This window comes from Papaver somniferum, chromosome 7, assembly GCF_003573695.1.
Source record: "Papaver somniferum cultivar HN1 chromosome 7, ASM357369v1, whole genome shotgun sequence".
NCBI classification, from domain to species: Eukaryota; Viridiplantae; Streptophyta; class Magnoliopsida; order Ranunculales; family Papaveraceae; genus Papaver; species Papaver somniferum.
In genome coordinates, this window is record NC_039364.1 from 185,975,005 (window position 1) to 185,988,112 (window position 13,108).

General features: G+C 34.5%; 1 long non-coding RNA gene across 7 annotated transcripts; it reads right to left on the minus strand.

The window, feature by feature from the left end:
• Positions 1–7,255: 7,255 nt before the first annotated feature.
• LOC113299176 lies at positions 7,256–12,523 on the minus strand. 7 transcript variants are annotated; one of them, XR_003334734.1, is made up of 12 exons: positions 11,863–12,523; positions 11,514–11,629; positions 11,283–11,375; positions 10,952–11,066; positions 10,312–10,423; positions 9,805–9,854; positions 9,579–9,594; positions 8,889–9,460; positions 8,490–8,803; positions 8,351–8,410; positions 7,718–8,147; positions 7,256–7,314 (listed from the first exon to the last, which is right to left on the minus strand). It is a non-coding gene; the product is annotated as an uncharacterized LOC113299176 (long non-coding RNA). The 7 variants fall into 7 exon arrangements; XR_003334732.1 differs by having other exon boundaries at positions 7,718–8,183; XR_003334729.1 differs by having other exon boundaries at positions 7,718–8,410.
• Positions 12,524–13,108: the final 585 nt, after the last annotated feature.

Below are 13,108 nucleotides of genomic sequence, written 5' to 3' on the forward strand. Positions count from 1 at the left end.
TCAAGATTTCCTCATGTGATCATCAAGATCATCCTAAAACCTGTGACACCTTCAAACAGGAAAAGTACTCGTCTGTAAAACGTTGTTTGCAGAAGAAGAAAAAGAAATCTCGTACAAAATCCTCATCTTTTGTAAAAGAGATTTCAAAAAGAATGCATAGTTTACGAAAATCAACAATCAAGGTATTCAAATCTGTGCTAAAAGAAAGAAAGGATGAAGTACATAACTCTTCTTTCTTAAAAACAAGACAAAAACAAAGTATATCAAATACTTCATCCCCTCGAAAGAAGTCACCCAGTCCTGCAGAGGATTGGAACAATTACAGTTTGTAATACTGTTTTAATGATTCTTGTCTATCCCTCTTAGACAAAAATCATGATCTTCAAGAGGGTTGTGATAAGTTATTTTTGTTATTGTTTTAGCCTAGAATTGTGTTGTTTTCAAACGTTTTTCTTCTTAAGACTCGTGCTGAGGATAATCATTTAGGGTTTTGGTCAAAGGTTATTTTGGATATTTATCCCTTATCCTCAGTTCCTCTTTAAATGAAGTTTTTCTCCCTTGCATAAACATTTCATCTATCTCTTCCATAATGTCCTCTTCAAGTCTTTCAAGCAAGGAAAGTGATGTTTGGACTGTTCTCTTTCCATCTAAGAAGATACGGTTTGATTCTTCTGATAACGCGATGAGCCCTGATCTTCACGGCTCTTCTCTGGACGGGAACGTCTCTGGTTCTCATTTTGATAAGCTCTCTTTAACCATGAATCTCGTTTTGGAACAAGTTCGTGCCCTAAAAAGTGAACTCCAAACTTCTTCCAAGAAACTTGAAGAAAAGATGGATCATTTGGAGTCGAGAATTGATCTGATCAAAGATGAGCTTGATGAATATAGAGAATGTGAGAAGTGTATTCAAAGAAAGTGAAATGCTTTATAGGAGTTTATTTGCCTAGTAAATCTTCTATTTTCTTGTTTTTATTAGAAGAATAACTAGAGTTTGGAATAGCCATTATTGTGATTACACATAGTTATGTCCAACATTTTCATCTTTATGTTTTTAGATTTATTGGTTTAAATTCTAAATTTGTTTGGAAGATGATATTTGCAGTATTAATCTTTATGGTTTTATACATTGCAAATTTGTTATGGGATATGTGTGTTTGCGTCCGTGAACTATGACTATCCCATACCTTGTCAAAAGTAAAGTCTTTCGTATGTCGATATGCATGTATTGATAAAAGAATGAATAGACTTTTGACAAATACAAAAGTTAAGCCTATTATGTCAATTGTTGATGGAAGATAAGTTAAAATCTTTTGTTTGCAAGGATTATGTCTATTAAATATCGTTATGCAAATAGTGATGGAAAATAGAATGAATCCTTGTGTAATCCGCAGTAATTGATCTTCCCCGATCCATATTTTATGTATTACTGTGAGATTCCGTAAAGTGTCTTATGTTGAGCATTGAACGACCAAGCTGATTATTTTCATGATTAGCTGCGTTGTTGTTCCGTAAGGTACTTTATGTCGAGCATGTTCAACTAAATTAATCATCTTGTTTGGTTATTTAGTTGTTGCTCCGTAAGTTTTCTTATGTCGAGCACGACCAATTAAATTGATTACTTTTGTGATTAGTTTGGTTGTGTATTAGATTAATTATGGGTTCTCTTGTGATTAATCTAATTGTATATTTTGAGTCTCCATAAGTTCACTTATGTTGAGCATTTTGTCGATTAAATTAATCATGGGTTGTGGTTAGTTTAATTGAATATTGTGGATTCAAATTCATACTTGTATGTGATTTGTTATATCCAAAGAAATCCTTCTTTTCCTTCGAAATTAAGGTCACTCTTGTTGTTCTCTCGGGAATGACATTTTATGGGGGAGAGTTCTTTTGAATTTGTGCTTAATTGCCTAATCTTTGTGGAGAGTGCGGCTGTGGAATATTATAGGGGTTATCTTGTATCTTTACAAACTCCTTAATGAATACATTTAGCTTCTGCTTTATGATTGCATCTAAATTAGATGATATACCTTTGCTTTCTTTTGGTCAAGAAATGTCTCTTTCGGAAATTTCATTAGGATCCCGTTCTTGTACCTTTGCCAATTTTATTGACAAAAAGAGGGAGAATTAATATGCAGTTCATACTACAAATACATATGGATTTCGGATCATTATGTAAGGGGGAGTGATACATATCACCATAGTATTGTTGTTGAAGTTGTGATACAATTGGACTTTGACGCTGTGTAATGATACTATGACACTGTATAACAATGATTGAGGACTATTGTTTTCTTGTTGTTATAGCTACGGATTTTCAACAACGATGATACTAAACTTACAACCTTTTGGATCATTGGAGTACTTGGAAGTGACGAAGATTTCGAGTAATGTTGAAGATTAGGCATATGGAATAGGAGCTACAAAAGTTAATTAATTTATTTTTTGTATTCCATATGTATTAATAATTTTGTCACTAAAATTGACAAAGGGGGAGATTGTTAGAGCACTGCTCAGTCGAACTCGCATGCGTTGCTATCTCAAGCATGTTTGTCAATGTTAGTGATAAAAACTATAAGTCTTGATTTCTAGCCTATATAGCTAAAGGTCTCGGACTAGGATAGAAAGTGTAGTTGAGCTCAATACTCCATGGCAATCATCATATAAGACGAAGGACTACTCAAGGAACTGGTGGATCTTCATCGACTAAAAGGTATGTGGAGACTTGAACTTATCTGTCACTCAAAAGTCTATCTACTCTATCTCCTACTCTTGAGACAAAAGTCGTTTTGATATATAGACTTTCATTATACACATTTGCTATTTCGAGCCGAGTGTAACTCGCCTATCTATTTCTCGAAATATGTGTTGGTAAGCTTTCGCTATTGCCAAATTCATCTTTACCTAGTGATGAATGTCATGTTATGTTTCAATCACTTTGGAAATTGCTCTGACGAAAAATGGTCTGTGAAAAACGTATATAACGTCCTCTTAGAATGTTTCAATGATTGAAATGAGAGTTTAGATTACGTAACCATTGGTAGGATATAAGCATTGTTGTGGAAACACATATATGTATAAGTCCTTATTCCTTGAACCAAAGTTGCGAACTTTGTTGATCAAGAGAAACAGAATGTGGCGTGAGCCAAGTCCGCGAACTGGCGGAAGTTTTCGACCCGAGAATTTCTGCTGGAGTTTGTGAACTCCTTCCGTGAGCTTAAGTCCGCGAACTTGAGCAGGTTATATCTAAAATCGGTTGTTCTTGAACTCGTGTTTATATAAACTAAGGAATGCTTTTGCAAACCGTGGCTATAAAGTTCATGAACCGATTCGAGTGAATCAACGTTTTTGCTTCGATTGTGTCTTGTGTAGTTACATAAGATCTAAGCAATTGAACAACTCTCTACTAGTTCATTTGAGTCATTTGAACTAGTTATGGTGAAGAAGAATATGGTGGATATGAAAGTGATCATATGGCTAACCATTTGGTTAACTATTAATGAACCAACAAATGTTAATGTTTGGGAACGACTACATAAACCTAAAATTGGACATTTCATTTGTGTGTAACAAGCTAAGTTTTCGATCCAACGGTTGAGAAATATTAGCTTGAATCTAATCAGGTTTTCATCTAATGGTGAATATTGAATGCTTTGTAACCAAGCTAACATTGATTACAAACCCTGATTTGAAAGACTATATTAAGGAGAACTCTAGCAACTAGGAAACCTAATCCCCACACCTTACGTGTGATACTAGTTGCATAGCTAGAGTCGATTCTCCTTTAACCTTTGGTTTCTTCTTCTAAAACCAGGTTAACGACTTAAAGACTTCATTGGGATTGTGAAGCCAAACCGATACGACTTTTCTTGTAGTTGTGTGATCTGATCTTGCATATTCTATCGTTACGAGTACAATTGTAATAATTGTCTCGAGATTTATATCTCTGATAGGTAAGATAGAAAAATAATCACAAACACTTCGTCTCATCGTTTGTGATTCCACAATATCTTTTTTCGCTGCGTCGATTAAGATTATTGTGAGGTGATTGATAATACTAGGTTGTTCTTCGGGAATATAAGTCTGGTTTATCAATTGGTTCTTGTTCACCTTGATTCATCAAAAGACGGAACAAAACTCGTAGGTATATTCGTGGGAGACGGATTTATCTATTACCGTAGACTTTTCTGTGTGATACAGATTTGTTTATTAAAGTTTTCGACTTTGGGTCGTAGCAACTCTTAGTTGTGGGTGAGATCAGCTAAGGGAATCAAGTACGTAGCATCCTGCTGGGATCAGAGACGTAGGAGCATAACTGTACCTTGGATCAGTGTGAGATTGATTGGGGTTCAACTACAGTCCAGACCGAAGTTAGTTTGGAGTAGGCTAGTGTCTGAAGCGGCTTAAACAGTGTGTGTTCAATCTGGACTAGGTCCCGGGGTTTTTCTGCATTTGCGGTTTCCTCGTTAACAAAATTTTGGTGTCTGTGTTATTTCTTTTCCGCATTATATTTTGTTATATAATTGAAAAGTCACAGGTTGTGCGTTGTTCAATCAATTAGAATATCGGACCTTTTGGTTGTTGATTTAAATTGATCGACACTTGGATATTGGTCTTTGGTACCATCCACGTTATCTCTCTAGTATTTGATAAAGACTCGCAGATTTCTATTTGCTTGAGTATATATCAAATCGAGAGATTGAGATATAAACTCTTTGATATACTTTTTATCTAGATTGAGTCTGACTGTCTAGTTGATTCTCTAGAAAGTATATTGGAGTTTGTCCATACAGATTGCTAATCGAAATATTGGGTGTGGTTGTTGTACCCCCGTTTTTTCAAATATGATTGTAAAGCCATCAATCACTAAGGAAAAAGAGAAATCTCAATTGCCTCCAACTTTAAAAAGAAAAGGAAGGAATGTGAGGAAGCCAAGAGATGTTCCTTCAAACTCTCAGAAGTTTTCTGATGTTCTTGAAGAGTTAAAGCTGGCAAGAAAAGAGATTCAGCAAATAAAGGTTTGCGTTTTAAGATCATAGGAAATTCAGAAGGCCCTGGTTTGACATCATCAACCAATAAGGTTTATTGGTATTGACTCCTTCCTCCATGAACCATATGTTCCAATGGTTGTTGACGACAAGGAGTTCGGGGACGACAAGGAATTTTTCAAAGATCTTAATGTCTAGTGAAACTTCTTAAAAGAATTTTATTCTTGTTTTTGTTTAAGAAGGATAACTAGGTTTTGGAATAGCCATTATTGTGAGTACACATAACTATGTCCAACTTTTTCATTTTTATGTTTTTATATTTATTTGTTTAAATTCTAAAGTTTGGTTTGGAAGATGATTTTTGCAGTATTAATCTTTATGGTTTTATATATTGAAATGTGTTATGGGATATGTGTGTTTGCGTCCATGAACTATTATTGTCCCATATATTGTCAAAAGTTATCTCGTTTATATGTCGATATGCATGTATTGATACAAGATCAATGAACTTTTGACAAACAAAAGTTAAGCCTATTATGTCATTTATTGACGGAAGATAGGTTAAAATGTTTTGTTTACAAGGATTATGTCTATTATATGTCATTGTGCAAATAGTGATGGAAAATATAATGAATCCTTGTACATTCCTCAGTATTGATCTTCCCTGATCCATATTTTATGTATTTACTGTGCGGCTCCGTAAGTCTTCTTGTGTTAACATTTCCAACTAGACTAATCATAGATTCGTTTGTGGTTATTTTGGTTGTGTATTCCGATTAAGTTAATCATGAGTTCTCTTGTGGTTAGAGAAGATAGTACTCAAACGATAGAATCGGGAAAGATCTCGAACAAATCTTAGAGAAGATAGTACTCAAATGATAGAATCGGGCAAGATCAGAACACACAACTACAAATAAAATAGTTAGGACTGGCTTCACAATCCCAATGAAGTCTTTGAAGTCGTTAACCTACATGGTCTCGATAGAAACCTAAGGTTAAATGAGAATCCACTCTAATTGATGCAACTAGTAACACACAAGAGGTGTGGGGATTAGGTTTCCCAGTTGCTATAGTTCTCATTTATATACTTTTCAAATCAGGGTTTGCAATCCAAGTTACCTTGGTAACAAAGCATTCAATATTCACCGTTAGATGAAAAACCTGATTCAACCAAGCTAATATCTTTCAACCGTTAGATCGAACTTAGCTTGTTACACACAAATGAAATGTACCCTCATTTAGGTTTATGTAACCTTACCCAAATGTGTACGCCATGTTGGCTCAACAATAGTTAACCGAAGTTAGCCATATGATTACTCTCATATCAACCTTATTCATTTTAACCATAACTAGTTCAAATGACTCAAATGAAACTAGTTAAAGAGTCGTTCAATTTTTATATTCTCATAGAAGTATACAAGAACACAATTGAAGCAAAATCGGTTTGATTCACTCGAATCAATACATAAACATTATAACCACGGCTTGCAAAGATTACATTCCTTATTTTATAAATGTTTTAGTTCATGTACACAACCGATTTTAGAAAGTAACCAACTCAAGTATGCAAATGGGTACGCATACTTAAGTAGCCGGACCGAGTTTGGTTACGCCAGTACGCGTACGGGTGCGCATACCAATTTACATTCCAAACTCCAGCAGAAATTCACGGACGTTAGACTTCCGCCAGTATGCGTACGTGTACGCATACTTTCCCAGACATCCAACAACCGCCAGTACGCGTACGGGTACGCATACTTCAAGTTCCCGATTTTGGACTTACACACAAATGTGATAACACACTATGTTTATATCCGAACATGGTTACATGATTCTAAACTCTTTATTTCAATCATTGAAACTTTGTTAGAGGATGACAATAGCCGTTTTATCACACACTATTAGCATCAAAGCAATTTTCAAGATATTGAAATAATCATAAACGAAACATTCCAAGACTACACCAAATGATTGTATCACACAAACCATGTAAAATGTTACTCGACAATTTTCTCATGATATAAGATCAAATTGGTCGAAGCGAAAGCTTGACAACACGTATTTCGAGAAATATATAAGCGAGATAAACTCAGCTCGAAATCTCAAATGTGTATATTAAAAACTATATCGTAATACGACTTATGTCTCAATATAGGAGATATGATAGAGTAGAAATAGACTTTCCAAGTGATAGATGAGTTTCAGTCTCCACATACCTTTTGTCGATGAAGTTTCACAAGCTCCCCTTAGTAGTTCTTCGTCTTCAAATGATGAAAGCCGTGAAGTCTAAGCTCAACTACACAATCTATGTCCTAGTCCGAGACATCTGTAAATAGGTTAGAAATCAAGACTTATAATTTTGATCACTAACATTGACAAACATGCTTGAGATAGAAACGCATGCGAGTTCGACCGAGCAGTGCTCTAACAAGTATTTTCAGCCCAAAACATCATATGGATCAAGACTTTAGACCGTAGTTCAAACCCAATTAGTACATGATTTTTCTTTATAGATATAGTGCCACATGTAGTTGTTAACTTACTAAATAGGATTAGGCAATATCTTTAGAATATATAGCTAAACCTTCAGGTATAATGAACGACGATTGCGGATCATTTAAGTGAACTTTATCATCTTTCAATGAATTTGATGTTGAATTCCATAAGTTTCACCTGCCCAGATCTTGCAAAAACCATACAAACGAATAAATGTAAGCAAAGGTTTTTACCTTTCATGTGTCATGCTGTTTAGCCTTGTCTTTTAAGGATGAAACCTAAATTTCAGTAGAAACCACTATGTTCTTCATCTGGTGTATCTCGTGTTGTGATACATTGTGAAGCCAAGTTCTTTAAGGCAACAATCTTACTCAGACTTGACTTCAAAGGAAGAAACCTCAATTTCAACAGAAACTGTCTCGTGTAGTGCTTCACTGCGCACCCAAGTTATCTGCGGAAGTAATCTTGTTTCACGCGCACAAAAAAAAAGTTATTTAGGTATCTCTCGGGAAGACAAGAAAGAAAACCAAATTAAGTCAGGTTAAGTGGAAAGGAAAAACTAAAATTACCCATGTTTTTCATTAAAAAGTCTCATTTTCCAGCCAACATCTCCTCTTTTGAGGTTGTAATGCTTTTGGTCGTCACTTTTAGGTATCTAAGAGACTTCCATGACCATATTTTGTTTATTAAAACAAAGCTCTTTCCACGGTTCCACCAAGAAATATAAACATATATAAATGGCAACGTAAAAATAATGATTGGAGTTGGTTGCAGGTAAAATTATTCAGTAGAGCTAGATTAAAAAATATAAGAATGGTTAAAGAAACAAAATTATACAAAATCAGTTAAATACTCAATTAACTCACTGCATCAAGAAGAACGCATGAATTCACCATAACCTTTTAAGTACTGGAAGGGTGTCACACCTATATGAGATATATTCACAATTATATAAATGTAGAGCCATGAGCTTCAATCAATGTTTATTGACAGCAGTATACTCACATCCAATGGAAATAGTTTGTCTTCCAGGTTCATGGAAAAGGCTGATTTGGTAAGGCAGTGTGGAGTTTCTCGTGAAAATCATAAATAAATTGGGTTAGTATGTATTTGTGCAATCATAAAGGCCCCAAGGGAAACAAATTAAACAAAGACGTACTAACTAAATGTAGTTATGTTACGTCGCAGCTGTTGTAACAGCAAGGCTATGATGAAGCTGCAAAGATGCATGGTCGATTGAACATAGTTGACTAAATGCTGGCTATCTCACCTTGGTGCCAGCTTCTATTTCTTCTTAGGCTCAGAAAGTAGCATCTCTCCTGTTGAAAGCACAACCATTCAATAAATTCTAAACTTAGAGGAGGCAGGATTTTAACCAACAAAAATTAAAAGTAAACATAATACCTTAAGATGAGAGGCAATGTAGTTATTCTGCATTGAGACATTTCAAATTTGACAATGAACTGAGCTCTCAACTAATCCTCCATTTGTTGTCAGTTTCTCTCAAAAAAAAAAAAAACAGATCCAGCTCATGCATAACCTTGTTGTCAAAATTTATAGGTACATCAAATTAGGGAGGCCCGACAATCGGTATGCAAAGTTAGCAAAGACGATATTCATTGCGGAAATAATCTCAACGCTGCATGGACTCCATAACCATGCTGTAATTCTAGACATCATACGACATGAAAAACTGATTGTATCCCTACAGTGACTGAATCAATGAAGTTTCAGAGAATTTGATCAAGTTCAAGTACCATTCTAAAAGTAAAAATCAAATCAAAAACTTTCTCAATAATCAATATTAGCTGCAGATTTTGGCAATCGCAATTAGGTTTCCTTGATGAGCTAACTAAACAATGTAGATAGCTAACTCAAACTTGTGACTGAACCTGCATGTATTGTTAGTACCATAGCTCCTAGCTACTTAGTCGGCTAATTTCTTGGTGATACACTGATATTGGTACTTGATGGGTCTGCAATTAAAAATTAAGATTTAGTAAACAAACCCTTTTAGATAGCGTCACCACAATCAAAACTAATATATAAAGCACTTGTGGAGGGCAATGAATGGACCAAATTCACTGTACTCACCCTTGGAAATCCACATCTGCAAACACATTCGACCAAAATTTAAACAACAGTCTGTTGAGGCTTTATTTCATAACAAACTAGGCAGAGTGTTATATGCACAATTAAAAAAAAGGATTTATTCTATAACAAAGTAGGCACAATGTTATATGCACAATTAAACAAAAAATTGTTTTGCTTCAGCAAAAAAAAAAATGCTTTAAAATTAAAAGACCGCAGCTTCATATACCTTGTTTTGCTTCTTCGTCTTTGCAACCATCATAGAACACTAACCCTAACCTACAAAATAAATAAAATAAACAAAATATGGTTTCACTCTTTGCTTAATAATGCTAATTGATTAAGAGTTAGAGATTAAGACCCAAAATAACTACAACTGTTTAACCTACCAGTAAGAGCTTATTTTTGGGGCTTCCCTAAAATCCCAAATAGAAGACAGAATCAAAATTCAAAAGAAGAAAAAAATAAAAAAAAAATATCAAAAGTTGATACCAATGTAGTTAATATCGGATACCGGTTTGTCTCGGTCGGGGACCGGTACATTGGTACAACATTGTATCGGGAAGATCTCGGTTTCATATATCGGTGCAATATTGGTTCTAAATATATATATATATATATATATATATATATATATAATTTTATTGTTTCACACATCGATTTAAGATGAAAATGCCATCAATTTTAGAAAAGCAAAACAAGTTCATGTAGCCATATAAGAGGTCTTGGCGTTCACCCCATTCCCATGCCGGATCTTTAATTTGAGTAGTCATAGAAGAGGGCAATGAACCACATGTAGAGTTTGTGGTATTTGAATTTGATGCATTAGAAGAATCCATAATCACAACCTACAACAGAAATAAAACAAATTAAATCTCAGGCACAAGCTGATAATGTATGTAAATACATACTAAATAAGAACTATTAACATACTGATACAAATAAATTCATTAAAAATCATCTATGTAGTTACTAGACATACACTTAACAACCATGAATAAGAGATGAGTACTACTGATGCAGGGAGGGGATGAATTATATAGTACATATCAGGGAGGTGATGAATTGGATGTTCTTTTCAAGTATACAAAAATAGACATTTGTGTTTAAACCCAAGTTACTATTACCAACTAAAAATGGAAAATATTGAGCTGTATATTATGGTGATGATTAGAAGATGCAAGAACTGGAACAGACAAGACCAAGAAAAGAAGGTTATCTAACGACAAAGATATTGAGGCTTAACAAATAAATTCATCACAAAACAATTAGATACAAATAAATCATACAAACAAAACAATATTACAACAAAAGAAGAGATTAATAATCAAAACCCCTACCTCTTGTTAGCAAAAGAAAAATCAATTGAATCTCACCATCGAAATTGAGAAGAAGAGTTTTTTTCGGCTGTGAAGAAGAGTTATTTGGGCTGAATATTCGCTGATACTGAGACTTAGGTCTCTTCCCTTCACCTAAAATTCCGAAATTTCCCTGATATTCACAGCAAATTCCGAAAATATTAAATATCGTGAAAATCGGTTGTATCGTTTTCACCCGTACCGGCCGATATTATCGGCAAAATATCGTATCGCGATATTGCTGATTCCGTTTCGCTCTACCACCGATACTGGTAATACCGCCGACATATCAGCCGGCGGGCGATATTGACCACATTGGTTGATACTCTCTTAAAGCATATCAATATACCTGCCCGCAAGTGTTTCCAAGTATAAAAGTCCTAACTTTTTCGAGCGAGCAGATTGTCCACATGCTTCTTCAATCTCTTGTCAGCAATTATGCCTATAGTAGGAAAGCGTAGTTCATGAAATTTTACAATCATTAGCAAACGTATATGAAAATAACTCATATATGAAAGGGAAAAAAAAACCAGTATGAAACTGTACGCATCCCCTAATACGTAAAAAAGATTCAAAATACCTATAAAGTTGTTATTCCTTGAACTTCAAATAGACATCCTTAATTTGGTGAGGTGTCTTTTCCAAATTCACTTTCTTTGCTGTTTAAGATTTCGAGCTCTCTAATGGGATATTGCTCTGCACCAGAATCATATTCAAATAAGTAATTTTTTCAAATGTAGGATATTGTGTAGGCCTGCTTAAAAAATCATATCTCAAACATATGGATAATCAAATATAAACTATGAAAGAATCATATCTCAAGCATAAAACCAATGAGCAAAAGCATTAATTGGACCACATATAAACTACAAACACAAAAAATTTAGGGGAAATAAACAAAGTAGGATTGAATGCAACTTTGTGTATACCTGATAGTCATCCTTCCAAGGTTGTTCTTTTACGTAATGATGACAACGTTAACATTGTAAGAAAGAACTGATGCACTAAACACTATACAAAACTATCAGAAAATAAAAGTAACTCAATATATATATAGTAGCAGGATTATCCAGAAGTAAAGAGTAATATAAGTTTCACTGGAAGTTGTTTCTGCTCATTTGATTTTTCTTCATCTTTTTCTGAAAGTAACTTCCCTTGATTTCTTAAGAGGTAGTTAGTTAGTAACAATTCTTCACGCAACCAAAAAATATCAGATCACCGAATACAATGCTCATCAGTAATTCATTAGCTCGTGATCACCAAATTCTAATTGTTTTGCAGGATCACGAAGAAAAATATAATCTCTGTTATTCAGTAATTCATGCGCCAAAAAATTGAAATAACTAAAAAAAAGAAACCAAAAATCAAAACAGATCAGAGAAAAAGAAACAAACCATAATATGGGTAGGTTCTTCCATACAAACCATATCGAAGTCTAGTTTTGGAGCACACAGTTGGATGAAGATTTTACAGGTACACATAACTCCTTCTTTCCCTAATCAAAATTATAAAAAAAAGGAGTTAGGGTTTGCTCCACCGGTGGAAGAAAAGAGGGAAGAAAAAGAAGTTAGGGTTGGTTTTAGTCTATTTTTTTTTTTTTTTTGCGTTCCTCACGGAATTTTTTTTATTTGCCTATTTATTTTTCCCGGATTTAGTGAGAAAATTTAGGAATGACATGACGTAAAAAGAGAGAATTACTCCGCAATTTGGAGAGTGGAGGGTGAGGGTCACCGTGCGACGTGGGAGCTTATATGACTTAGGATTTTAAAAGAGTTAGATTTACCCGAATACATAATGCATAACAATTTTAGGAGAGATGCAAATCAGGGGCGAGCTGATAAGTGCATGATTCATATAATTTTAGTGCCAATTCCATACTTGTTTTAGCTATTATTCTTTCATGTTTTCGTATTATTACTCTTGTTTTCTGTTATTTGTCTCCATTAGGTGAATCATCCAAAAAAGGAGCTACAAAGTGCTGAAAAGAGCTAAGAAGAGAAGTATGCTAAGTATCCAAGCGCCCAAGTCCAAGAGAAGTGCGACGAAAAGAAGCAAAACGCTCAAAATCAAGAGACGGGCCAAAGACCGAGATTAACTCAGTCAAATGAAGGATTTTTCATCACCATATTGAATATAATTGAAAGAGGAAAAGAATGCAAAAATAATGAGGTCATT